Source organism: Scleropages formosus, chromosome 3 (genome assembly GCF_900964775.1).
Source record: "Scleropages formosus chromosome 3, fSclFor1.1, whole genome shotgun sequence".
NCBI classification, from domain to species: Eukaryota; Metazoa; Chordata; class Actinopteri; order Osteoglossiformes; family Osteoglossidae; genus Scleropages; species Scleropages formosus.
The window spans coordinates 30317616-30345297 of record NC_041808.1 but is presented as its reverse complement, the minus strand read 5'-3'; the positions used below and the strand labels follow the sequence as shown (position 1 = coordinate 30345297).

Sequence of the window (27682 nt, the reverse complement as noted above, 5' to 3'; positions counted from 1 at the left end):
ATGGACTTAATGAACGACAGTAACAGTGGCACTGAGTCTTTTAAAATGAGTTTAATACAATGTTGACAGGAGAAGTCTAAGTAAATTATTCCTTATTCATTAAAGCTATCCTAATCTTATTGGTTGTGTGGATAATGAAGTTTCTGCTCCCAGGTGTACTTGTAAGTTGAGTGAGGTGCGGAACTGTCCGTCTACTCCGTGTTGTACTGCAAAGCTCTGTATGTCTTTACCTGAAATGTTCACTCCTAAGAGCCACTCATACTGTGCGTCCCTCCAGCCACGTACGCTGCTGCCGTCTTCTTCCGCATCTCCCAGGACAAGAATGCAGACTACCGGAAGCGCGTCTCCGTGGAGCTCATGCACTCGCTGTTCAAGCATGACCCTGCCGTCTGGGAGATGGTGCGTGTGCACCTTGCATCCTCACAGCCCTGACTGAGCTCAGAGAGCTCATCTCTCACACTATTTGTCGAGCCCCACCGAGGCTTTGTGGTTCCTTGTCCCACTTGGCTGCTTTCTGTGGGTTCCGGGTGTTTCTGGAATGGCCCAATGTAAAAGTGTGTATTGGCCTGTCAGTGTGGAGTAAAAACATAGTATTAAACATGATGTTTTCCTTTACAGGCCCACAATAGCGTGCCCATGGATGTTGGATACGTACACGATGGTGAGTATGGCACCACAGAACTTCCACAGCTTGACTGAGGGTTCGAATTGTAATAGTAAGTAGTTTAATGCTATAAGTTGCTTTGGAGAAAAGTGTCAGACAAGTGAATAAACATAAATGTATTGCTGTATGTTTCAAAACTGTCCACATCTGAAGTCCTCTGAGACAATGCACTTTTTAATGCACTATTGCTTTACGTTTTGAGGAACCAGTTGCTAGTAGTGCTATAAATGATTACATAATTGAAGTTTTAATAATAAAATCGCACTTCACTGCTACAGAGTTGATTATTTAAGACCTTTACAATTATAATGTAAAGCTCTCAAATAAGAATAAACTCAATTTTACTTAACCAGTTTGCTGGTTACAAAAAAGGTTAAATTAAAATCACTTTATGCATTAAGGTTCTGTTACTTCACTGAGAAAGTATTTATTTTGAGTGTTGGTGGGAAGAGGGGTGTGGTGGTGGTGCAGTGGGTTGGACCAGGTCCTGCTCTCCAGTGGGTCTGGGGTTCAAGTCCTGCTAGGGGTGCCTTGTAACAGACTGGTGTCTTGTCCTGGGTGTGTCCCCTCCCCCTCCAGCCTTACACCCTGTGTTGCCAGGTTAGGCTCTGGCTCCCTGTGACCCCAACAGGGACAAGTGGTTCAGAAGGTGAGTGAGTGTGTGAGAAACCAAAACCAACCATTTTGGGCTGAAACACACACATGATGATTTAGACATGTTGATAAACTGCAGACGAAATGGTGAAGAAATGACAATATCGATAAAACTACATTGTGTCGGTCCTTTTGGTGCTTGTAGGAAATGAGCAAATTCGGTTTACAGTTAGTGATGAAAACAGGTGGTCGTGTAGAAGGCTGTCAAACTGTTGTCTCTGTGTGTGTGTTTTAGAGCTAGACGGAGGCTACCCCCGCATCTGTACAGCGCAGAGATGCCTGGGGAGGGGCTGATGGATGATTACAGCACAGGCTTTGACACCTTGCACAGACAAGGCTATAGTGACAACTAGTAACACACACTGCTCACTAGATGAGTGTTGCAAGGCCACAGGTACACGTGTGTTCACTGAAGAACCCTCACTACACCTGTCGTTTGCATCTAAAGATTCCTTGGAGGGGGGGAGCTTGACAGCTTTTGAGAGCCCGTCCTTTGACATCTGATGTTCCAGTGCTTGAAAAAGTCCTAAAGGACACACAGCGGCCTGTCTTTTGATGTTGACCTCAAGGCAGCACCTACAGCATCTTTCACCTTTTCATCAGATGAAAATTTCCTTTTCCGTCCCTGCAGTTTTTTTTTCTCTGTTCCATGTACTTCACTCAACATCTCAGGAGTCTCCTGAGCACTTTTCCTGAGCTTTCTGCAGAATTCGGTAGCACATGAGTGTCCCACAGCTAAAGGAATATGACTACCGGCACAAAACAGGTTCAATTATTGGCCGCATTGTGGTGTTTTACCCCTCAGAAAGAGGGGTAAATGCCAGCTAAATTGCACTGAGTGATGGAGAACCATAAGAAAGACACTTTCTCAGTAAATACCCTTAAATTCTGGAATTACGGTTCTGAATTGTCATTTTGACATTTGTTTGCATTAACTAACAGGTTCCACTACTGGTGTGCAGTCACAAGGCCTCCATTCCTTAACAGCAAATGGGACACGTGTGGTATAGTCAGCCTCGAAGCTCTCAGCCACCCTAGTACATGTAAAAGAAAGAAGTCTGCTCTGGAGGATGTTGGAAATGAGGCTTTCTGCTTGTGGGACTTGAATGTCCAAAGGAAGCTAAACTGAGTGACACAGTTGGAGTTTCTTCTGAAAATTCCATCTGTGACATGTTTGAAAATCCAAGAACTTTTCTGCACAACTAATGTTTAAAAAAACATAAAGCCCTTCTTTTGAAGGCCTCTTGCTCCCTCCTTGTTCTGCTGGGAGAGTCACCTCCCATTTTGTCCAGAGCTTCAGGTGTCACTGAATGAAGTAATGGCCACAAAGCACTCGTCCCGCACAAAAATTCACCAGCCGAGTAGCTCATGCTATATGTTATAGTGTAACATGTAACTGAGTTTGAGAGGTCGGTGCCTACTGTCCCCGTTTTTAGTTATTACCATGTCTTTGTCTATATTGTGCTTGTAAAATATGTCTCTTCATGTATGTAACGTCTGTAACGATCTGGCTAAGGAGTTAGCCTAGATCCTCACAAGTATTCCAAAAAAAAGGGTATATAAACCCAGATGGACACGGAAGAATGGAAGCTCTTCGTTTAATATGTTGTAGGCAACTATGGGTGGCTTGTATTTCACACAGCTGTCTTCACGATAAAATAAACAACATTAAACTCCAAAATGGGCGGGGCACAAATGTGTACATGTACAAGTCTAACAGCCAGCGCGCGCGCGGGGGGCAGAGAGAGAGAGAGGGGATGGTGTGTGTCCTTATGACAACTCGTGACCCTGATGATAAAAGTCACAGTGCTGTTGTCCTGGAGTGTTTGTCCAGCCTGTTATGGATGTTGCCCTTGATCATCACACTCACCTGCACACACTCCTAAGCGTGGTGTTTGTAGACTTGGATGCATCCACATAAACTGCTCTGGCTAAAGTTCTTGTGTTGACTGATTTATTTTTATTTTTTAATGTACTGCGTGTCTCAGGTGAACTAACTTACTAAGGTTAGGGCTGGAGCTAGGGTTAGGGCTGCAGCTAGGGTTTGGGTTCAGCTAGAGTTAGTGCTAGGGCTAGGGTTAGGGCTGCAGCTATGGCTAGGGTTAGGGTTGGAGCTAAGGTTAGGGTTGGAGCTCTGGTTGGGGTTGGGGCTAAGGTTAGGGCTGGAGCTAAGATTAGGGCTGGAGTTAAAGTTAGGGTTGGAGCTAAGGTTAGGGTTGGAGTTAAGTTTAGGGGTGTGGAGCTAGGGTTAAGGTTGGAGCGAGGGTAAGGGTTGGAGCTGGGGTTAGGGTTACAGCTAGGGTGAGGGCTACAGCTAAGGTTAGGGCTGGAGCTAGGGTAAGGGTTGGAATAAGGGTTAGTTTTGGGGCTAGGTTTAGGGCTGCAGCTAGGGTTAAGCTTCTAGCTAAGGTTATGGTTTGGAGCTAAGGTTATAGTTGGAACAAGATTTAGGGTTGGAGCTAGGGTTAGGGTTGGGGCTAGGGTTAATATTGGGGCTAGGGTTCGGGTTGGGGCTAAGGTTATGGTTGGGGCTAACCTTAGGGTTGGAGTTAGGGTTAGGCTGAGGAGAGTTATGGGCTTCGTATACACTATTGTGTTTCGGTTGATCTGGCAACACCGTGCTCTCCTCCAGGTTGTTACATGTCCCTTTTGTTTTAGGTGTGTTTTTTTGCGTGGCAGAGAGATGTTGGCGAAGGAAGCATTGCTGGGAGGTGTATAAGAAAGTAGTGTATGTATGTCCATGTGTGTGTCTGTCTCTGTGTGTCCAGTTATGGGCTAGAGGTGGATCAAGGGTCCCACGTGTTGTCAGAGAATTTTTCAGTTTCTTTGTTGCTGAGTAATGTCTCCCTCTTATGGGTCTAGTGTGTAATTGCAGGTGGGGATGAAATTTCTTTGGTTAATGTGTTGTGGTGTGTCTGGGGTTTAGGTATGCAGGGCAGGTATCAATGTTAGGATCAGAGTAGGCTGTGGATGGGAGATTTTTTTTAGGGTCAGGGTCAGGAGTAGGATTAGGGTTAGGGGTTCGGGTTAGGGTTACAGCTAGGGGTAGGCTTGTAGCTAGGGTTAGGATTTGTGCTAGGGTTAGGGTTGGAGCTAGGGTTAGGGTTAGGGTTGGAGCTAGGGTTAGGGTTACAGCTAGGGTTCTGGTTGGAGCTAGGGTTAGGGTTACAGCTAGGGTTCTGGTTGGAGATAGGGTTAGGATTACAGCTGAAGTTAGGGTTGGAGCTAGGGCTAGGGTTACAGCTAGGGTTCGGGTTCGAGCTAGAGTTTGTGTTACAGCTTGGGTTAGGGTTATAGTTAGGGTTATGGTTGGAGCTAGGGTTAGGGTCACAGCTTTGGTTAGCATTGGAGCTAGGGTTAGGGTTACAGCTAGGGTTAGGGTTGGTGCTAGGGATAGGATTACAGGCAGGGCTAGGGTTACAGCTAGGGTTAGAGCTGGAGCTAGGGTTACAGCTTGGGTTAGGGTTTGAGCTAGGGTTAGCGTAGGAGCTAGACTGTATAGGCTACCTGTATAGGCTTATGTTTAAGGTTGAGAGCTACAGGTAGCCTATAGGGTTCAGTGTTCGGACTTCATATTTAGGGCAATCGTAGAAGGTTCAGACTTACAGTTAAAATAATACTTTCAGTCATGGTTTAAGTTAACAGTTCTGGATTAGGATTAATTAATTGGGTAATTGTTTAAGATTGAGGGCTATAGGTAGCCTATACAGTCTGGCATTAGGATTCCATGTCTAGGGCAAAAGTAGGGGGTTTAGCCTTAGGGTTTTGGGCGACGGTTAGAAGTTCTTTGTTAGGGTTAATTAATAGGGTAATTGCTTAAGACTGAGGGCTACAGGTAGACTGTAAGGTTTAGCGTTGGGACCTTATGTTTGAGGCAATCGAAGGGGGTTCAGGCTTACGGTTAAGATAATACTTAGAGTCTGGGTTTGGGTTGACAGCTAGTAGTGCTTGGTTAAGGCTAATCAATAGGGTAATTGCTTAAGGTTGAAGGCTACAGGTAGTCTATAGGGTTTAGCGTTAGGTCTTCATGTTTAGGAGAAAAGTAAAGGATTTACAGTTACCTGTAGCCCTTAACCTTAAGCAGTTAGCATATCAATTAACCCTAACCCCAAGCTCCTAACCATCGTCCGAAATCTTGACAATAAATATTTTTCTATTCCTAAGCCTAAATCCTTTACTGTTCGAAGAGTTTGAGTTCCGAAGCATTTGACCCTAACCCTAACTGAATTGTGTATTGGAAACAATGCTGCATTGTATAAACCTTTAAGTTCTTGGAAGATAAAAAAGTACACCTATTTATAGCACGGGGGCGTGGTGCCGCAGCGAGCTTGGCCAGTTCCGAAGAATTCGAGTTCCGAAGCGTTCGGGATATGAGACGTTTGAGTTCGGAGGCTCACTGTACTTGTCATATACTGTAATGTGTATTATAAATATCCTGCAATGTATACACATTTAAGTTCTTGGAAAAATGTGAACTTTTTTAAAGAACGCCGGGAGCGTGGTGCCTCAGTGGGATTGGCCGGGTTCGATGAGTACAAGTTTGGAAGCGGTCGAGCTTCGAAACAGTTGAGTGCAGAGGCTCCACTGTAGTTGCCATGTACTGTACTGTGTATTATAAATATACTGCAATGTATACACGTTCCCCTCCGCGAACCACCACCTTAACGTGGTAGAGGGATTTGAGTGCCTGAATGACCTCAGGAGCTATGTTGCCTGGGGCTTTACGCCCCTGGTAGGGTCTCCCATGGCAAACAGGTCCTGGGTGACAGACGAGACTAAGCGCGGTTCAAAAACTCCCTTATGACTGTAAAATCAAGGCTCTCGTTCACCCCGCCTGGTATGGGGTCACCGGGGCCCCACCCTGGAGACAGGCCTGGGGGAGGGGTTCACATGCGAGCACCTGGTGGCCAAGTCTATGCCCATGCGGCCTGGCCGGGCTCAGCCCGAAGCCAAGACGTGGAGCCACTCTTCAGTGGGCTCACCACCTGCTGGAGAGGCCCTAAGGGGCCGGTGCCTTGTGATTTGGGCGGTGGTCGGGGCCAGGTGCCCAGCCGACCCAAACCTCGGGCGCCAACTCTGGTTTTTGGGACTTGGAATGTCACTTCACTGGAGGGGAAGGAGTCTGAGCTAGTGCAGGAGGTTGAGAGATACCGTCTAGATATAGTCGGGCTCACTTCCACTCACAGCTTGGGTTCTGGAACCACTCTTCTCGACCAGGGGTGGACTCCCCACTATTCTGGCGTTGCCCAGGGTGAGAGGCGGCGGGCGGGTATGGGCTTATTAATAGCCCCCCAGTTCAGCTGCCATGTGTTGGAGTCTACCCCGGTGAATGAGAGGATCGTCTCCCTGCGCCTTCGGGTCAGGGAACGGTCTCTCACTGTCGTTTGTGCTTATGCGCCTAGTGGCAGTGCAGAGTACCCGACCTTTTTAGAGTCCCTGGGGGGCATGCTGGAAAGCGCTCCCACTGGGGACTCTGTCGTTCTACTGGGGGACCTTAACGCCCACGTGGGCAGCGACAGTGACACCTGGAGGGGCGTGATTGGGAGGAACGGCCTCCCTGATCTGAACCCAAGTGGTGAGTTGTTATTGGATTTCTGTGTTAGTCATGGTTTGTCCATAACGAAGACCATGTTCATGCATAAGGGTGTCCATCAGTGCACTTGGCACCAGGACACCCTAGGTCGGAGGTCGATGATCGACTTTAGTCGTTTCTTCTGATCTTCGGCCATATGTCTTGGACACTCGGGTGAAGAGAGGGGCTGAGCTGTCAGCTGATCACCACCTGGTGGTGAGTTGGATTCGATGGCGGGGGAAAAAGCTGGACAGACCTGGCAGGCCCAAACGCATAGTGAGGCTCTGTTGGGAATGTTTGGCGGAGGCCCCTGTCAGAGAGGTCTTCAACTCCCACCTCTGACAGAGCTTCAGCCAGGTCCCGAGGGAGACTGGGGATATTGAGTCAGAATGGACTATGTTCCACACCTCCATTGTCAGGGCGGCGGTTCGGAGCTGCGGCCGTAAAGTCTCTGGCGCCTGTCGCGGCAGCAATCCTCGAACACGGTGGTGGACACCAGAGGTAAGGGATGCCATCAAGTTGAAGAAAGAGTTCTATTGGACCTGGCTGGCTCATGGGACTCCTGAAGCAGCTGACGGGTACCGGCAGGCCAGACGGAAAGCGGCTCTGGTAGTTGCCGCGGCAAAAACTTGGTCCTGGGAGGAGTTCGGTGAGGCCATGGAGGAAGACTTTCGGTCGGCTTCAAAGAGATTCTGGCAAACCGTCCAGCGACTCAGAAGGGGGAAGCGGTGTTCCGCCAACACTGTTTACAGTGGAAGTGGTACGCTGCTGACCTCAGCTGAGAATGTCCTCGGGCGGTGGAAGGAGTACTTTGAGGATCTCCTCAATCCTTCCGACACGCCTTCCGTAGAGGAAGCTGAGGCCGGGGACTCGGAGGGGGACTCGTCCATTACCCTGGCTGAAGTTGCTGAGGTAGTCAAAAAACTCCTCGGTGGCAAGGCTCCGGGGGTGGATGAGATCCGCCCCGAGTTTCTCAAGTCTCTGGATGTTGTGGGGCTGTCTTAGCTGACATGCCTCTGCAGCATTGCGTGGAGCTTAGGAACGGTGCTTCTGGACTGGCAGACCGGGGTGGTGGTCCATCTTTTTAAGAAGGGGGACCGGAGATTGTGTTCCAACTATAGGGGGATCACACTCCTTAGCCTCCCTGGGAAAGTCTATGCCAGGGTACTGGAGAGGAGAATCCGACCGATAGTCGAACCTCGGATTCAGGAGGAACAATGCGGTTTTCGCTCTGGTCGTGGAACACTGGACCAGCTCTATACCCTCACTAGGGTGTTGGAGGGTTCATGGGAGTTTGCCCAACCAGTCCATATGTGTTTTGTGGACCTTGAGATGGCATTTGACCGTGTCCCTCGTGGCATCCTGTGGGAGGTACTTCGGGATTATGGGGTTCAGGGCTTTTTGCTACGGGTTGTTCGTTCCCTGTATGACCGGAGCAGGAGCTTGGTTCGCATTGCCGGCAGTAAGTCAGACCTGTTCCCGGTGCATATTGGACTCTGCCAGGGCTGCCCTTTGTCACCAATTCTGTTCATTATCTTCATAGACAGAATTTCTAGGCGCAGCCAAGGAACGGAGGGTGTCTGTTTCGGTGGCCGCAGGATCTCGTCTCTGCTTTTTGCGGACGATGTGGTCCTGTTGGCTTCATCGAATCAAGACTTACAGCGTGCACTGGAGAGGTTTGCAGCCAAGTGCGAAGCGGCGGGGATGAGAATCAGCACCTCCAAATGCGAGGCCATGGTTCTCAGTCGGAAAAAGGTGGATTGCCCCCTCCGAGTTAGGGGGGAGTTGCTCCCTCAAGTGGAGGAGTTTAAGTATCTCGGGGTCTTTTTCACGAGTGAGGGAAAAATGGAGCGGCAGGTTGACAGACGGATCGGTGCGGTGTCCGCAGTAATGCGATCATTGTACCGGTCTGTTGTGGTGAAGAAGGAGCTGAGTCGTAAGGCGAAGCTCTCAATTTACCGGTCGATCTACGTTCCTACCCTCACCTATGGTCATGAACTCTGGATCATGACCGAAAGAATGAGATCGCGGATACAAGCGGCAGAAATTAGTTTCCTCCGCAGAGTGGCCTTAGGGATAGGGTGAGAAGCTCAGTCACCCGGGAGGAGCTCGGATAGAGCCGCTGCTCCTCCGCATCGAGAGGAGTCAGTTGAGGTGGCTCGGGCATCTGTTCCGGATGCCTCCTGGATGCCTCCCTGGTGAGGTGTTCCAGGCTTGTCCCACTGGGAGGAGGCCTCGGGGCAGAGCCAGGACACGTTGGAGAGACTACGTCTCCCAGCTGGCCTGGGAACGCCTTGGGGTTCCCTCAGAGAAACTGGAGTAGGTGTGCGGGGAGAAGGAAGTCTGGGGGGCTCTGCTCGGACTACTGCCCACGCCACCCGGTTCCAGATAAGCGGAGGAAGCAGATGAGATGAGAAGATGTATACATGTTTAAATTCTTGGAAAAAAAGTGAATTTTTTTAAAAAAATCCATTTACAGCATGCCGGGGGCATGGTGCCTCAGCGGGCTTGGTTGGGTCCTATGAGCATGAGTTTCGAAGCGGTTGAGCTTCGAAGCGGTCGAGTGCAGAGGCTCCACTGTAGTTGCCATATGCTGCAGTGTATACGTGTTTAAGTTCTTGGAAAAATGTGAACTTTTTAAAAAAAATCCATTTACAGCACGCCGGGAGCGTGGTGCCTCAGCGGGATTGGCCTGGTCCGATGAGTACAAGTTTCAAAGCGGTCGAGTTCCAAAGCAGTCGAGCGCAGAGGCTCCACTTTAGTTGCCATGAACTGTACTGTGTATTATAAATATTCTGCAATGTATACACATTTAAGTTCTTGGAAAAGAAGTGACATTTTGTAAAAAAATCCATTTAAAGCAAGCCGAGGGAGTGGTACCTCAGCGGGCTTGGCCAGGTCCGATGAGTACGAGTTTCAAAGCAGTCGAGTTCCGAAGCGGTTGCGTTCCGAGACTCCACTGTAGTTGTGTATTATAAATATTCTGCAGTTGTAAGCCTGTAAATACATTGCACAATATATTACATGATTAGCAAATTTAACATAAATTAAGGGAAATAACTTTATGAAAGAGAGGAATTTTTTTACTCTTAATTTCTTAAAGAGTTGATTGACTGTTTCAATCATCCAATAGGGTGGGAGCACAACTGGAAGTCCCGCCTTCCCACATGAGTAGCGCTGACAATCGAAACATTTTCCTAGTGGGATACAATTGAAGAATTTGAGAGAATCGTTCCACAATTGTTTCAGTTGCAGAGGGATTCGGTCAGTTTTACTTTTTTTGTTTTTTTTTTTTTTTTTTTAAATTCTCCCCCCCTTCACTCCCCACGGAGCAACAACGAACTTCTACGCGAAGACGTAGATGGCGAGCCACCCGAAGAACCTTAGGCATACCCAAGCTAACACTTTGACAACTGGAGTTGAACACAACAGTGTGAAACAAACAATCACCAGTTCAATATTAACAGTTCAAATATTAATAGTTATAGCACCCTAGTCTAACCCTTAGTTGCTACAATTTGTATGGTGTGTATTGTGTGTAAATTATTTTTTCCTTGTTGCTTTATCAGAGTTCACACACACATTTCCAGAACCGCTTGTCCCATACGGGGTCACGGGGAACCGGAGCCTACCCGGTAACACAGGGCGTAAGGCCGGAGGGGGAGGGGACACACCCAGGACGGGACGCCAGTCCGTCGCAAGGCACCCCAAGCAGGACTCGAACCGCAGACCCACTGAAGAGCAGGACCTGGTCCAACCCACTGCGCCACCGCACCCCCTATCAGAGTTCAGTTTCATGTTTTTAAGGTAATGGTTTACTGAAAATAATGTATATATGAGAAAACAAGAGAAAAACAGTTTTTGGTAAAGTTTAATAGTTAATAATTGCCCAAATCGAGTGGTCCTTTATTTACCCCTCCACAGACGTACCTACTGACCTAAGAACAAAACATTACACCACGTGTTACACAATGTATACACATTTAAGTTCTTGGAAGAACTGTGAACTTTTTTTTAAAAGAAAAATTTATTTACAGCACGGGGGCGTGGTGCCGCAGTGGGCTTGGCCGGGTTCGAAGAGTTCGAGTTCCAAAGTAGTTGTCATATACTGCGTATTATAAACTATGCTGCACGTTTAAGTTTGTGGAAAAAATTTGAACTTTTTTAAGAAAATCAGTTTATAGCATGTGGGGGGGCGCGATGGTGCAGTGGGTTGGACCGGATCCTGCTCTCCGGTGGGTCTGTGGTTCGAGTCCCGCTTGGGGTGCCTTCTGATGGACTGGCGTGTGGTCCCGTCCTGGGTGTGTCCCCTCCCCCTCCAGCCTTACACCCTGTGTTGCCGGGTTAGGCTCCGTCTCCCCGTGACCCCCCGTATGGGACAAGCGGTTCAGACAATGTGTGTGAGACAATGTATTGTTAGTGGGTTGGCTGGATGGCTGGCTTGTTGGGTTAGGCTTGCTTTAGGCCTCCCTGGGACCCCGTATGGGACGAGCGCTTCAGACAATGTATGTGTACTAGCCCACACACCTTATTCACCAAGGTGACTATGCTACTAGATACACTACTTACAAGCACTCACTCTGTGACACTCACACACACTAAGGGGGAGCCTGAACAGCATGTATTTGGCCTGTGGGAGGAAACCAGAGCACCCAGAGGAAACCCACGCAGACAGAGGGAGAACATGCAAACGCCACACAGACTGAGCAGGGATCAAACCCACGTTCTGTCACACCACCCAGGCACGAGAGGTTGGGGCTAAGGTTTTGCCTGGAGCTGGGGTTAGAGACAGCAGCGCTACTCGCTGAGCCACCGTGTCGTGAATTCGTTCTGAACGGATTCTGTGGAACCTGATCAGCTGCAATTTTATTATTCCTTTGAATGTGTGCTTAGGGTTATAACTGGATTTGTGTAGCAGAAAATGTTTCTGTTATTTTGAGAAAGACCTTAGTTTTTTGAGATTTAAGGCCATTCTGAGATTCACTGTAATATACAGTGGTGTCCAGGAAGTTTACTTCCCGTGTGTCCCAGTGTTGTTTTACTGCTAATTTTGGGTGGTGTGTGTTCATTATAGCTGTGAAAGTGTTGAAGTCTGCGAGGCTGTGGTGCCAGACTGTGAAAATGTCATCTAGACATCTGTAGTAGAGAAGTGGTTTGATTGGGCATTCGTCAAATAATGTTTGCTCCCAGTCTGCCATATATTATGTATATGTTAGCATAGGTGCTGCAAATTTCTTGTTGTGCCCTGGATCTGTAATTAGCTTTTGGAGTCGAATACAAAGTCATTTCTGGTTAGGCTTATGTCCAGTAGTTTTTAGTATTTCCACATTTGGTCTATTCGGGTCTGGATACTTGTTGAAGAGTCTCCTTACCGCTTCTAGGCCCAGATCTGTGGCAATGTTTGTGTACAGGCTGTTGATGTCAACAGTGAATAAAATTGCATCCTCTGGAACGGAAACGTTCTCCAGCTTGCTAATGAAGTCGTATGTGTCCTTCAGGTAGCTGGGATGTAGCTGGGACTGAGGGTTCAGTCAAGTTGCTTGTGCCCAAGGACTTCCACCTAGAAATACCCCGAGTGGTTCAGTCCATCTAGTTTGCAATACAGGCTAACCAGCACAAGAAAGATGTTAAACTGCTGAAGGGTAAGCAAAGAAACTACAGAAATGATCCTTGAAAACTGCAGTAAATGTGTTTACTTTTAACAACCACCTGCGTGATGTACTTGTCATAGTTTAATTTAAGAAAAGTTAATAGTTAAGAACAAACGGATACCGGTAGGCCTTTCCGCCAGCACCCAACCTGGTTCAAACAGAAAATGTTAAGTGAAATACTGGAGCAAAACAAACAGTGTAACAGCACAAAGTGAAATGCATGTGAACAGGCAGCAGCAACAGCAAGAGTCAGTATTTCACTGATGGTATTTTTGCTGGCATCTTACTGATTCTTTGCTACCAGCATCCTGAGCTGTGACAGTCAGAGTTGGAACTAGGGTTAGGGATGGAACTTTCCGCTTTCTTGGGCTTGTTCTTTTCTGGGGATTTTGCAAACACGTGAACCTTATTCTGTTTCCCGCACTTGATGCAAACGCGTTATCTTTTTTGTCTCCAGCTTTGGGTCACCGTGCCCCGTTTCAGTCTCTGCTTGTGTATGAGAGCATCAACACAACAGCTTTCTCACCCAGTTTGTTAGTTCCTGCTCCTTCATACAGCATGCAGCGTTACAGCTCTCCTTTAGAGAGCGAGGCAGAGCGTCCAGAGCGAGGAGTGGAACACCGATAGCCGAGACGGCGTCTTTCGAAAGAATCGATTCCCTGTTCGACGTAAGTTCCATCTTGAATGTATCGTCTGACGCCAGAACGCGTATCGCCATCGCTCACGCTGACTCGGACAGGTAGGAGCCGTGTGGGAGGCGCACCTGGCCAGGTGAATGTTTCCACCAGTCTCTCCCTGGTCTCACAAGTTGCGTGTTTCTCACAGCCTGGAGGTGGACAATGTTCCATCCCAAGAACGGAGTCCTCTGGCTTCGCAGGCGAGTCCAGGTCTGCAGCTGCACCCCTACTTCCCACTGAGCCAGCGGCGCGAGTCCTTCCTGTACTGCTGGGACTCCGACTACGACCCGTCTCCCAGGGCCATGTCCCGCAACTCCTCTCTTACCAGCGAAGGGTAAGAGGCTCCCTCTCCATATCTCTGCACAGTCTCTAAACGCACTGTGTATCTCACAAGCTCACTGACTAGTCCTCGGAACTCTCACCTGCAAACACAACTGGGGCCCCATGTGTGTTCAGAAGTCTTTTTTGTTTGTAAGTCCAAAGTCATTTTTCACCACCGAGTCACAATACATGGAAGGTTAATTGTTATTGAGGTGTCACTTGATTGATTTGCTGATTGGTTTCTGCAAATGTCTCAGATAGCTATAATAGGTAAAAAAAAAAAAAAAACCTTTAGAGACATTAATATTTTTATGCACTTCAAGCTGTGTTCCAATAGAAAAATGATCCACTTCACCTTTCTTGTTGTTAAGCACTTGGCCAGTTTGGGGTCCCGGTGGTCCAGAGTCTGTTCCAGAAGCACAGAGCCCAAGGCTAGGCAGGGTACACTCTGCATGTGATGACACTCCGTTGCAGAATTTAACAATGACTCAAAATATGACTGAACATTGGTTCATATGGTGGATAGAAACAAACTAAATGTACTTAAGAATCACGCGTCTTTCTCCTAATGTAATGAACACATTGTATTTTCTCTGGGATGTACGTCGCCTTGGAAAAAAGTGTCTGCTAATTGAATAAATGTAAATAAAAATATGTGACCTCCACAAGTTCCCATTGAATGCCAGGTAATGACTGATTGATTGATCCCATAAGCGTACGTAGCGTTCCTCATCTTGCTGTTGATCGCTGACACTCAGGATCCCCAGGCAGGAGCTGTAAACACTGTGGAAGTGAGCTGAATTCAGGTGATCCCACACTCCTCTTCCATTTGGCTGCTCTTTACTGCCATCTCTCAGCTCAGAGGGTAAATGCAGGTCATATTTGTTCCTCCACAGATGTTTTTAAAAAAAAGAGTTAAAGAAAAGTGCAATCACAAATAAACTGGAAGATGTTTTCGCCTTTAACAATTTGTGGCTCAGACATCCAAAACCTGAAGAGCCTGTGCGTAAAATGCTTAGTAATCACTTCTTCTCCAATACTGTGTATTTCATTCACTGTGACTTTGAAGTCCCATTGTTTGTACCTTCACATGCCATCACCTTCCTCATTCTTGACCTTTCTTTGGACTTTTCTCACGCATGCGCTGATGTTCAGAAAGGTCAGTTTGTAGTTCCCAGCTCACCTGAACAGGATGTCTTTGCAGTGTGGGAGGAAATTTTATGTACTCTGTTTTATTCACGGGGGGCACGGGGGCACGGTGGCGCAGTGGGTTGGACCGCAGTCCTGCTGTCCGGTGGGTCTGGGGTTTGAGTCCCACTTGGGGTGCCTTGCGGCAGACTGGCGTCCTGTCCTGGGTGTATCCCCTCCCCCTCTGGCCTTACGCCCTGTGTTGCCGGGTAGGCTCCGGTCCCCCGTGACCCCCTATGGGACAAGCGGTTCTGAAAGTGTGTGTGTGTGTGTGTGTGTGTGTGTGTGTGTGTGTGTGTGTTTTATTCACTAATTGTTGTTTGCACGCTTGACTTTTATGTTCTTGTCATTCCTCTCCTCAGGCTCACGGAAGACTTCATTGTCCCCCCCTTTTGCTCAGGTGAGGCTGTTTTGCACACGGAGTCGGTGATCCGAGCCTCTCGGTTCTTGAGCCCTGAATTCCAGCTGGGTTTACCCCTGAGGATGACTCATCCAGCCTAGAGCATCGCTCACAATCACTCATCGGGCTCTCCTCTCTTTCCAGGTTCTGGCAAGTCTGCTATCTGTAAGAAGCAACTTTTCCCTCCTCGCCAACGTCTCGTCACCCACAGTCAAGTCGGTGTCTCGCTTTCGCTGAAACCTGCCAATCCAAACTGTCACTGCAGTCAGTGAGAACCATGTTACCACCTCCTCTGTGAGTGTGTGAGAGCGTGTTTGACAGAGTGTGTGTTGTGAGTAGCATTGGGTCACTGAACTGTGAAAGTATGATTCTTTGTGTGGCTCCTCGAGGGTGGTGAAGCCTTTTTTCCATCGGCCTCAAAATAATGTTGCGTTCCCCACAATGGTCAGTAGGTAGTGCTGTTCACGTATCCCTGTTGTAACATGCAGGAGGTCTCCACTGGGAATGCAGCAAACCACTCCCAGGACAGTTCGATACCCTTTGCATCACACACATTCACACTCGCGCTCATTCTCACACAAACATCAGTACAGTCATGTGACCTTGATATTGCCTTCATGTGTCCTCACAGAGGAGACCTACCAGCAGCTTGCTCGCGAGACCTTGGAGGAGCTGGACTGGTGTTTGGACCAGCTGGAGACCATCGAAACGCACCGCTTCGTCAGTGACGTGGCCTCGACCAAGGTGCAGATCTCACCTGTGCTGACTGACACTTGTACCGCGGCACCGACAACCACCATGTGAGAGTGTGTGACAACCCCCCAAATGTGACCTGCGGTCATCCTTCCACTGTGTGTGTTTTCTCACTCAGACTGCCCCCCCATCTATGCGTCGCGTCACTTAGATTAACACCCAGCTGTGTGTGGTGCATTTCCCGCTGCTCTCCAGCTAGGCACTCTTTGTGCACTTTCTTAGAGATGCCCGCTGAGTGCTACCGTGTGTGGTGTCTCTCTCCAAGTCTCACTGCTGTAGGATGTATGTCACGTCTCTCCATCTGCTCACCACTGTGGTGTTTTTCCAAAACGCCAACACTGATCCTGAACAATGTGAAGATTCGGTTGCCATGGAGACTGGTTATGAAACGCTGTGGGTCTGTGAGGATGAGCATGTAGAATGGACTTCACAGGGCTGTGTGTGTGTGTATTCACTGTGAGAGAAGGATCACAAAACAAACACACTCTCTCATCCTGATTGACTCCGCCCACAGTTTAAGCGGATGCTGAACCGAGAGCTCTCCCACCTGTCTGAGATGAGTCGCTCTGGAGTCCAGGTGTCTGAGGACATCTCCAGCGCATTCCTTGGTGAGTGCAACTGCTGCACTTGGACAAGGACTCCTGTGACACCAAGCCCACCTGTGCCTGAAAGCTACTCATCTGTCTGCTTATATTTACGCACTCAGACACACACCCTTTCATTCTTACAGCAGCTAATATCTAATATCACAGCTAATATCTTCTGATCAGTTACATTTTTATACATGTAGTTTTCTCTTTTTCTGAACACTGAATGCAACGAAAAGTAACTTTACTGCAAATGCGTGACTTTCCAGAGATTCAATTGGTACTACCTCTGTGGATCACACACACACACACACACACTTTCAGAACCGCTTGTCCCTCACGGGGTCACGGGAAACCGGAGCCTACCCGGCAACACAGGGCGTAAGGCCGGAGGGGGAAGGGGACACACCCAGGACGGGACGCCAGTCCATCGCAAGGCACCCCAAGCGGGACTCGAACCCCAGACCCACCAAAGAGCAGGACTGCGGTCCAACCCACTGCGCCACCGCATCCCCCCTCTGTGGATCATTCCACCTGCATTTCCTCTTCCTGTGATGGCAACAAACGTTTGTTTACTGACTTCTGCACAAATTGATTTTTATGCTGCGTGGTTCAATGCTCCACTGAAAGTTTAAAAGATGAAGCTATGAAAAAACACACCTTACTGAAGGTGTGTGTGTGTGTGTCAAATTTGGTGAGCGCATTGATTTTTCTCTAATTTCAATTTATTGTGCTTTAACACAGAAATGAACACAGTCTTCGGGTTCTGCGGAACTATTACATTCACTCTGTGACTCCTGTTTCTCACACTTGCATTATTCTTTCAAATTCCTCCTTCACAGAAGGATAGAACATCTGCAGACTTCTCATGTAACTTGGCACATCTTTCGTTGCACCACTTGCTGTGGCTGCACTGATGGAGGTGAAGCCGATGCGAGTCATCCGTGGCCGTCTGCTTCTTGTGACACTTCCCTGTTTCATCATCCCCTTAGGTGATACTTGGAGTTTTTAAATAGTGGTGACAAGTGACACGTCTAACTTCTCCAGGAACTGGGAAATCTGGATAAATGCAACTTCAACATTTTCACTGTGGCTCAGCTGTCCTGTAACCGGCCACTCAGCTGCATTATGTTTGCCATCTTCCAGGTAGGTGTGTGTGGAGATTTGCAAGATGACCAGTCAAAGGTAGGCCTCAAGTCAACTTGAATGGATGTCCATCTGCTCCAGCTACAATTTTATTTGTATCATTATTGATTTATTTTCTATTTTTCAATTGCCAGTTAGTTTTATCAGCATTTATCTGTGCTGATGTGTACTTCACTTTATGTTCAATATATAAACTGACTCACTGTCAAAGTCAGTACTTCAGAGAGAGCAGGATGAGAAGGAGCTCCTTCAGCCCCTTGGGATTGCAGGCATCTGTTTCATTCCAACATCTTCAATGGACCTTGGCCAAGTTTATGTGGCTCTGTGTGTGTTTGCATGGCTGTGAGAAGGAAAGGGATCTCATGAAGACCTTCCGAATGCCAGAGGACACATTGATGGCCTATGTGATGACCGTAGAGGACCACTACAACGCGAGTGTGTCCTACCACAACAGTCTGCGTGGAGCAGATGTTACGCAGTCCACTCATGTCCTGCGCTCCACGCCTGCCCTCAAAGTGAGCAAACATCTCATTAAATGTTAACATTCTAATGCTGGACAAAAAATGCTTTCCAGCACCACACAACAGCAATATGTGCTCTTTTTTTTTTTTTTATCTCACCAGTGTCCGGATGTGACAGGTGGACACCTTATTCTTCTATGGCTGTCTAGAGCACTACAGTAGGGACAATCCGCCGTGGACAGTGGTGTCCACTACACCACCTGATGTCCTTTCTTTCGTAATCTCTGCTGGGACAAACACTCTGCCTGCAGTCCATGCGATATCACACACTTCTATTTTTTTCCACTAGAGTCGTTAGCAGACCAATAGCTTCTTATCAAGACCTGAAACACCCACCAGGAAGGATCTGCAGGCACATGCCATGTTGGTGCTTCTTTTAAAGAGGACCCCTTGAATGAACATGTGTGAATGTGTTTTGTTCTCCCCCTCCCTTTGTTAGGCAGTCTTTACTGATCTCGAGATTCTCACTGCTCTCTTTGCAGCTGCCATTCATGATGTGGATCACCCTGGAGTCTCTAAGCAGTTCATCAACAACACTAGTGAGACACTTTTCTACTGCAGTGAAACTCTACAATGTGCATAAACAGAGCACAACAAATCAACGCAACAACAGTGCGATATTGGACTCTGGGCACGACTTTCTTGTAACATATACTGTAAATTACAAGCAAGGACTGCTGACAATACATCATATCAAACCAAAACTCTTGGTGAAGGCTTTAACTGCAGCTGAAAAATGCATGAGTCTAACAAACCACAGACTCCTGTCAAGAGGGTTACTTTGCTAAGCTGAAGGATTCAGCCCCAAAGAAACGAACCAGTGAAACTCCTGGGAATCAGAGTGCCGTCACTTTGGACTCGTAGTGGACTCACACTACTGAAAGATTGGTGGAATAGGGGATAAAGCAATGGACACCCAACTCATTTTACCAAAACACATAGCACAGAACCCAACAGCATATCGTCTTAAGAGACCAACATCAACCCAGCAAAGGAGGGCAGAGGGCACTGACATGTTAATGAAAGCATTTGTAGATGATTTGGATTATCTTCTGGTTCAGTTAATTGAAAAACTGTAATTTTCTGCTCCCCGTGTAGGTCCTAGCAACTGGTATGTCTAAACACATGAGTCTGTTAGCTAATCTGAAAACAATGGTAGAGAATAAAAAGGTGACAAGTTGAGGAGTGCTGTTACTGGACCATTAGACTCACTGCATAGAGGTAAGAATAGACCAGTAGACTGAGGACTACGGTAACCACAGAGAATGAGTATGGGCTTCTATGCTGTAACCTCTTGAGTGTGCTCTATGTGTGCATGGCACCTTTTGGCATCCCCTTCTTTGCAATGGGAGTTTTTTTTTTTTTTTTTTTTCTTTCCTGTTCCTCAGCTGCTAGCTGGTTCTTCCAAAGAGTTAGCTACAGTTTTTCCTGTTATACTGTATTTTTTTTCTTGACTTGAAACTTTGTTCAGTGCTCTATGATAAGAGCACTCTATAAAAATACATTGAATTGGATGGAATGGAACTGAATGAAACAACTTCAAAACTGTTATAAGACTGAAGTAACAATTCTGCTCTTGGTATGTGTATAAAAGTCATTCAGACATTTCATGTTTCTGTATTTTTATATGTAAATCACAATAACTACTATGGTCTTGTACGAGTGTGTGTCTGTATTAGGGTTAATGTGTATAAGGCTGTAATAACCACCGGGATCCTGTGGGGGGGCTCTTACTGCAGGATATCATGGTGCACTGTGCAGACCTCAGCAATCCCACAAAGCCACTGGCTGTGTACCACCAGTGCACCGAACGTATCATGGAAAAATTCTTCAGACGGGGAAAAGGAGCTCGAATGCTCAGAGAAACTAAGTCTGTTGAAATGAGTGAGAAAAATTTTTCAGTTCATAGTAACTAGTTTTGCCATGTTGAGCAGAGGCAGCTCTGAATGGATTGAGGAGCACAGACACTGAGTCAAGTGGAAACACCAGTCAAGGCAGAATAAAACAGGGATAAGTTAATCCTAAATTAGTTAGTAGGTTAACGTTTTTTAGTTCTGTTTTTTGCTCTGCTTTCATCAGAAATTCTAATGTACTATGAAACCAGAGTACTAGAAGTATTTTGTCTGTGTGATTAGCTCAGCTTTGAAAGCATAATTTCTGAATGCTGTAATGTGATTTCATAATCGCTCATCAGAGAAATATCACACTCGCTAGAAAATATTCCACCAGTGAATTAAGAAATAAGTTAAATTATTACTGAAAATTAAGTCTGTTCTCTCCTAAACTGGCATTTGTTGCATATTTCATATGTAAAATAATGAGAATTTGCACATAACATCTTCACAGATAAGTTTGTAGTGATCTGAGCCACAGGCATGTGTTCCGTGTAGACACAAGTTTTGGTCATTATTGAACAACTACATTTTCTTCACCAACAGGCTTGCCATTTAGCTAATTCCTGTTTATTTTTAATTTATTTTAACTGCAGGTTCTTCTCATGTCTGATCTTGGTGTGGTGCGGAACAGAACTTAACTTTTTGGGGACCCCATATTGTTTTGGTAAGTGCATTTAACAAACACTTCAAAGCTATACTGATGGCAGCAGTATTTCAGCAGTCATTCAATGTAAACAATGATTTAAACCACAACTACATAGATCTGCAACAGCTAATTGTGTGGTATCCATTTTTTCTTTCTTTACTGGTACCATGGTTATGGTATGGTAAATGACCATACAAAAAAGCTAAGCTGAAGGGAAAATATATAGGGGAGAAGGAGGAGCTTGACACGGGTAGGTCGTCATCTTATAATTCACATTGAAGACCTGTTACATTCATGCTGAAAAAAGTACTGGTACACATTTCTTTCCCTTTCTTCATCTTTCAGCTTCTTGCTAGATGTGGTTCTGTGTCTTTGGTTTTCCTCTAGTATAATAATGACTAATTGCAGCACAGAGCCAACCTGCCGCAGGTCATGTGTCGACAGCCTAACTCTTCATGTTTTGAGTGAACTGTTGGGATTTTAGTTCTGTTTACTCAGCATCATGTGAGATTCCATCATGGCCAAAAGTATATGTTACACTGAACAGATTGTATTTATTTCACCGCATACGGCTTTATGTAATCAAAGGTGATGCGGATCTCCGTGCCCCAGAGATCATCACTAATGTTTCATTTTTTTGTCCCTTCTCTCTCTTTGTTGTTTGTCTAGTTTATGTGGCAGTGTAAAGACTGTGGCACTGAAGTGTCCAGGGCTTAGGCGATCAGAACTTCTTAAACATTGCAGACTAAAACGTGGTCATTTCGGAAAAGGCCATCGTATTAAATGTGCATATCCTCATTGTCCATGTATTTATAAGACTTGGAATTCACTCTTGACACACTTGTCGAGGAATCATGCCAATACCTTAATGCACTCTGATATAGTTACGACATTCTCCTGTCATGCATGTGGCCGTAGTGAATTTGGAACAGAACGTGACTATTTTGTGCACATAAGTCATCATCTGAAAAACAATGAGACAGTCACTTGTATGTTTAAAGGCTGTCAATACATTTACATTAATTCGCTTAGCAGACGCTTTTCTCCAAAGCGACTTATAACAAACATTATGTAGTGTACTAGCCCACACACCTTATTCACTAAGGTGACTGCACTGCTAGATACACTACTTACAAGGAGCTACTCATCCATGCATCAGTGAAACTCACTCTGTGATACTCACGTTCAAGTCGCATAAAAGTCGGAAGCACAGCTTACGTTACATTAACCGTAAAAGGACAGCAGTCCTCAAAGCACTTTGCATCTATTTAGGTGAGGATGATGGACCTCTTGTTCAGGAGTATGCGGTAAGTCAGTGTCACATGTACTGTTTTCTATTCAAGAAAATGTTTTATGATTTAGGGGGGCGCAGTGGCGCAGTGGGTTGGACCGGGTCTTGCTCTCCAGTGGGTCTGGGGTTCGAGTCCCGCTTGGGGTGCCTTGCGACGGACTGGCGTCCCGTCCTGGGTCTGGGTGTGTCCCCTCCCCCTCTGGCCTTATGCCCTGTGTTACCGGGTAGGCTCTGGTTCCCCGCGACCCTGTCTGGGACAAGTGGTTCTGAGTGTGTGTGTGTGTTTTTTATGATTTAATGTCACTTGCCCACTAATCATTACAAGCTGTTGTGTCAGCACCAATAACTTTGGTTCAAAACTTTTGAATAGGTAGAAAAAATAGCTTTCACAATGTTATAAAGAGAGGTGCTTCTGTTATTTAGCCTAGCTTCATTGATATAAGTGGGGTGGTCAAAATAATAGAAACGCATGTAAGTAAATCCAATATAATTTAACAGCACCACGAACTGCAGCCTCCAAAATTACAATACAGCTGAATTACCACCTCTTTGAAAGTTTGAATAAAAATTAAACATTATAGCCATAATGAAAGTAGTATTTCATAACCATTGTATTAAACTGCATTGCTTTTAGCTAAATGTACCGAAGAAGCTGACAACTGAGTGTATATATAAGGCTTTGATAGACACATAATACTTGTTAGTAGGAGACATTCTTTATCGGTTCGGCTCTGCAAAAAAGACTTGATAGGAAGAGATATACACAATATCACCAGACTTATTTTTAGGGGTTGATAGGTATGTGAGCAAGTATACGTAATTAACATTAAAATAATTGCATGAATACATGCTTTCTTTTTTCTCCTGTTATATTTAAATCTACAGGACATTAATGGAGATGACATCCTAAGAGACCTGCAAAAATCTACAACGGGCATATATGTCGTCAACAAGGAGGGTGCAGAAACTGGACATTATGATGATATTGGCGTTTGTTGAAGGAGCTGTCATTCTGGAGAACACTGGATCTGTACCCTGAGCTTCTGCAATGATGCTTGGAGTCATCTATGCACTGAACATGGCTTACCCCAAATATCTGAAGTATTACTATGAATTTATTCAAAAAGTACTCTTTCGGATGGATAGTGAAAGGCAGTCCCCCAAAATCCTTGGTTTAAAGAACAAAATCAGTGCTGGACTGTAAGATTCTGTCAGCCGCACCCTGTAAAGCTGCAGTGGTATTTATGTTTTTTTGCTGGGGGGTGAGAGAGAACATATACAATGATGTGAAATGCAGTTTCAGAAGATCTTGTAAACTGAAGAACAAATTGGAAAAAAATGAATATTTAAAGGTGTCCTAGGGATTTTGAGGACTATTCATTAGAAATGAAAATTTGTGCTGTTTCTGTTGGTAGTGGTCAGGAATCGTGCTGTTACTTCTTATTAATGCTACTGGTGCATTTTGTTTTAAGATCTTAAGCCAATCAAGGGTTGAGAAAGTGACTTGCATTACAGGCACTCTTCTTTCTGAGAACAAAACTTGTGTTAGGTCTGGTCACGGTTCATGACTGACAAAAGCTTTCAGATTTGTCAGCAAGTAATTTATTTTAATGTTTCCGTTGCTTAGTAGAATCTGAGCATCATATTTCGTTTTTCTCCACTGTAAAAGATTCTTCTTTTATTTTCTATAGAAGCTTTTATGTAAGTCAGCTAAGGGTTTCAGTTCATGCAAGTGATACTTGTCGAAGAAATTATACTGTATGTTTCCTGCAGTCTTGGTTAATTAGATTGCACCCTTGAGAGATGTTTCTGAATTGCTTAATTCAAGTGCCACTAAGTCACAGTTGTTAAAATATACTGTCTCTTTTATTTGTCTGAATATTTAGTCTATTGAAAGTTAAGGTAATAATGGCTAGAAATGTTTAATTAGATGTAAAAATCTAACAATTGATTTGAATTAGAGTAAACTGTACTTAAAATGGGGGGGTGCAGTGGCGCAGTGGGTTGGACCAGGTCCTGTGCTCCAGTGGGTCTGGGGTTCAAGTCCCGCTTGGGTTGCCTTGCGGCGGACTGGCGTCCCGTCCTAGGTGTGTCCCCTCCTCCTCCGGCCCTACGCCCTGTGTTGTTGGGTAGGCTCCGGCTCCCCGCGACCCTGTATGGGACAAGTGGTTCAGAAAGTGTGTGTGTGTATTTCGTGCATCCTTTTGATATAATAAAATTGAGTAAATTCAAAATATCATTTTTTTTAGTGTATTTACAACACGGGGGAGTGGTGCCTCAGTGGGCTTGTCTGGGTCCGATGAGAACGACTTTTAAAGCGGTCGAGTGCAGAGGCTCCACTGTAGTTGGCATGTACTGTACTGTGTATTATAAATATACTGAAAGGGATACACGTTAAAATTTCATGGATAAAATGTGAACTTTTTTTTTTTTTTTAAAGAAAATCCATTTACAGCACGCCGGGGGTGTGGTGCCTCAGCGGGCTTGGCCGGTCCGATGAGTAGGAGATTTGAAGCGGTTGAGTGAAGAGGCTCCACTGTAGTTGCCATGTAATGTACAGTGTACTATAAATATACCGAAATGTATACACGTTAAAGTTCTTGGAAAAAATGTGAACTTTCAGCAGGGAGCTAGGGCTAGGGCTGGAGATAGGTTTAAGGCCGAAGCCTGGGCTATGGCTGGAGGTAGGGTTAAATCTGGAGGTAGGGTTAGGGTTAGAGAATGGTAAGTGCTGGAGCCCGGCTAAGGGTTTCGGCTTATTGCGGGGCCGGCGCTGTGGCTTGCGCAGCAGCCGGATTTAAGCTTGGAGTGAGGGTTAGGGCTGGAGATAGGGTTAAGGCCGAAGCCTGGGCTATGGCTGGAGGTAGGGTTAAGGCTGGAGCTAGGGTTAGGGTTAGAGAATGGTAAGTGCTGCAGCCCGGCTAAGGGTTTCGGCTTTTTGCGGGGCCGGCGCTGTGGCTTGCGCAGCAGCCGGATTTCAGCTTGGAGCGAGGGTTAGGGCTGGAGGTCGGGTTAAGGCCGAAGCCTGGGCTATGGCTGGAGGTAGGGTTAAGGCTGGAGCTAGGGGTAGAGAAGGGTAAGTGCTGGAGCCTGGCTAAGGGTTTCGGCTTTTTGTGGGGACGGCGCTGTGGCTTGCGCAGCAGCCGGATTTCAGCTGGGAGCTCAGGTTAGGGCTGGAGTTCGGGTTAAGGCCGAAGCCTGGGCTATGGCTGGAGGTAGGGTAATGGCTGGAGCTAGGGTTAGGGTTAGAGAATGGTAAGTGCTGCAGCCCGGCTAAGGGTTTCGGCTTTTTGCGGGTCCGGCGCTGTGGCTTGCGCAGCAGCCGGATTTCAGCTGGGAGCGAGGGTTAGGGCTGGAGATAGGGTTAAGGCGGAAGCCTGGGCTATGGCTGGAGGTATGGTTAAGGCTGGAGCTAGGGTTAGAGAATGGTGCGTGTTCCCTCAGGGGGGGTGTCCTGCTCCGATCAGTACGAGTTTCAAGGCAGTCGGGTTTCAAAGCAGGCGAGCGCAGAGGCTCCATTTAAGTTGCTATGTACGGTGCTGTGTATTATAAATGTACTGCAAAGTATACACGTTTAAGTCCTTAAATAAAAGGTGAACTTTTATTAAGAAATCCAAGCACGCCGGGTGCGTGGTGCCTGAGCAAGCGTGGCCAGCTCCGATCAGTACGAGTTTCAAGACGGTCGGGTTTCAAAGCAGGCGAGCGCAGAGGCTCCATTTAAGGTGCTACTTACGGTGCTGTGTATTATAAATGTACTGCAAAGTATACACGTTTAAGTCCTTAAATAAAAGGTGAACTTTTATTAAGAAATCCAAGCACGCCGGGTGCGTGGTGCCTCAGCAAGCGTGGCCAGCTCCGATCAGTACGAGTTTCAAGACGGTCGGGTTTCAAAGCAGGCGAGCGCAGAGGCTCCATTTAAGGTGCTACGTACGGTGCTGTGTATTATAAATGTACTGCAAAGTATACACGTTTAAGTCCTTAAATAAAAGGTGAACTTTTATTAAGAAATCCAAGCACGCCGGGTGCGTGGTGCCTCAGCAAGCGTGGCCAGCTCCGATCAGTACGAGTTTCAAGACGGTCGGGTTTCAAAGCAGGCGAGCGCAGAGGCTCCATTTAAGGTGCTACGTACGGTGCTGTGTATTATAAATGTACTGCAAAGTATACACGTTTAAGTCCTTAAATAAAAGGTGAACTTTTATTAAGAAATCCAAGCACGCCGGGTGCGTGGTGCCTCAGCAGCGTGGCCAGCTCCGATCAGTACGAGTTTCAAGACGGTCGGGTTTCAAAGCAGGCGAGCGCAGAGGCTCCATTTAAGGTGCTACGTACGGTGCTGTGTATTATAAATGTACTGCAAAGTATACACGTTTAAGTCCTTAAATAAAAGGTGAACTTTTATTAAGAAATCCAAGCACGCCGGGTGCGTGGTGCCTCAGCAAGCGTGGCCAGCTCCGATCAGTACGAGTTTCAAGACGGTCGGGTTTCAAAGCAGGCGAGCGCAGAGGCTCCATTTAAGGTGCTACGTACGGTGCTGTGTATTATAAATGTACTGCAAAGTATACACGTTTAAGTCCTTAAATAAAAGGTGAACTTTTATTAAGAAATCCAAGCACGCCGGGTGCGTGGTGCCTCAGCAAGCGTGGCCAGCTCCGATCAGTACGAGTTTCAAGACGGTCGGGTTTCAAAGCAGGCGAGCGCAGAGGCTCCATTTAAGGTGCTACGTACGGTGCTGTGTATTATAAATGTACTGCAAAGTATACACGTTTAAGTCCTTAAATAAAAGGTGAACTTTTATTAAGAAATCCAAGCACGCCGGGTGCGTGGTGCCTCAGCAAGCGTGGCCAGCTCCGATCAGTACGAGTTTCAAGACGGTCGGGTTTCAAAGCAGGCGAGCGCAGAGGCTCCATTTAAGGTGCTGCGTACGGTGCTGTGTATTATAAATGTACTGCAAAGTATACACGTTTAAGTCCTTAAATAAAAGGTGAACTTTTATTAAGAAATCCAAGCACGCCGGGTGCGTGGTGCCTCAGCAAGCGTGGCCAGCTCCGATCAGTACGAGTTTCAAGACGGTCGGGTTTCAAAGCAGGCGAGCGCAGAGGCTCCATTTAAGGTGCTACGTACGGTGCTGTGTATTATAAATGTACTGCAAAGTATACACGTTTAAGTCCTTAAATAAAAGGTGAACTTTTATTAAGAAATCCAAGCACGCCGGGTGCGTGGTGCCTCAGCAAGCGTGGCCAGCTCCGATCAGTACGAGTTTCAAGACGGTCGGGTTTCAAAGCAGGCGAGCGCAGAGGCTCCATTTAAGGTGCTACGTACGGTGCTGTGTATTATAAATGTACTGCAAAGTATACACGTTTAAGTCCTTAAATAAAAGGTGAACTTTTATTAAGAAATCCAGGCACGCCGGGTGCGTGGTGCCTCAGCAAGCGTGGCCAGCTCCGATCAGTACGAGTTTCAAGACGGTCGGGTTTCAAAGCAGGCGAGCGCAGAGGCTCCATTTAAGGTGCTACGTACGGTGCTGTGTATTATAAATGTACTGCAAAGTATACACGTTTAAGTCCTTAAATAAAAGGTGAACTTTTATTAAGAAATCCAAGCACGCCGGGTGCGTGGTGCCTCAGCAAGCGTGGCCAGCTCCGATCAGTACGAGTTTCAAGACGGTCGGGTTTCAAAGCAGGCGAGCGCAGAGGCTCCATTTAAGGTGCTACGTACGGTG

The 27682-nt window shown here is 46.6% G+C and overlaps 1 pseudogene; it reads left to right on the top strand.

Moving 5' to 3' along the window:
• Positions 1–22965, top strand: LOC108925935 (cAMP-specific 3',5'-cyclic phosphodiesterase 4A-like; annotated as a pseudogene).
• The last annotated feature ends 4717 nt before the right edge of the window (positions 22966–27682 follow it).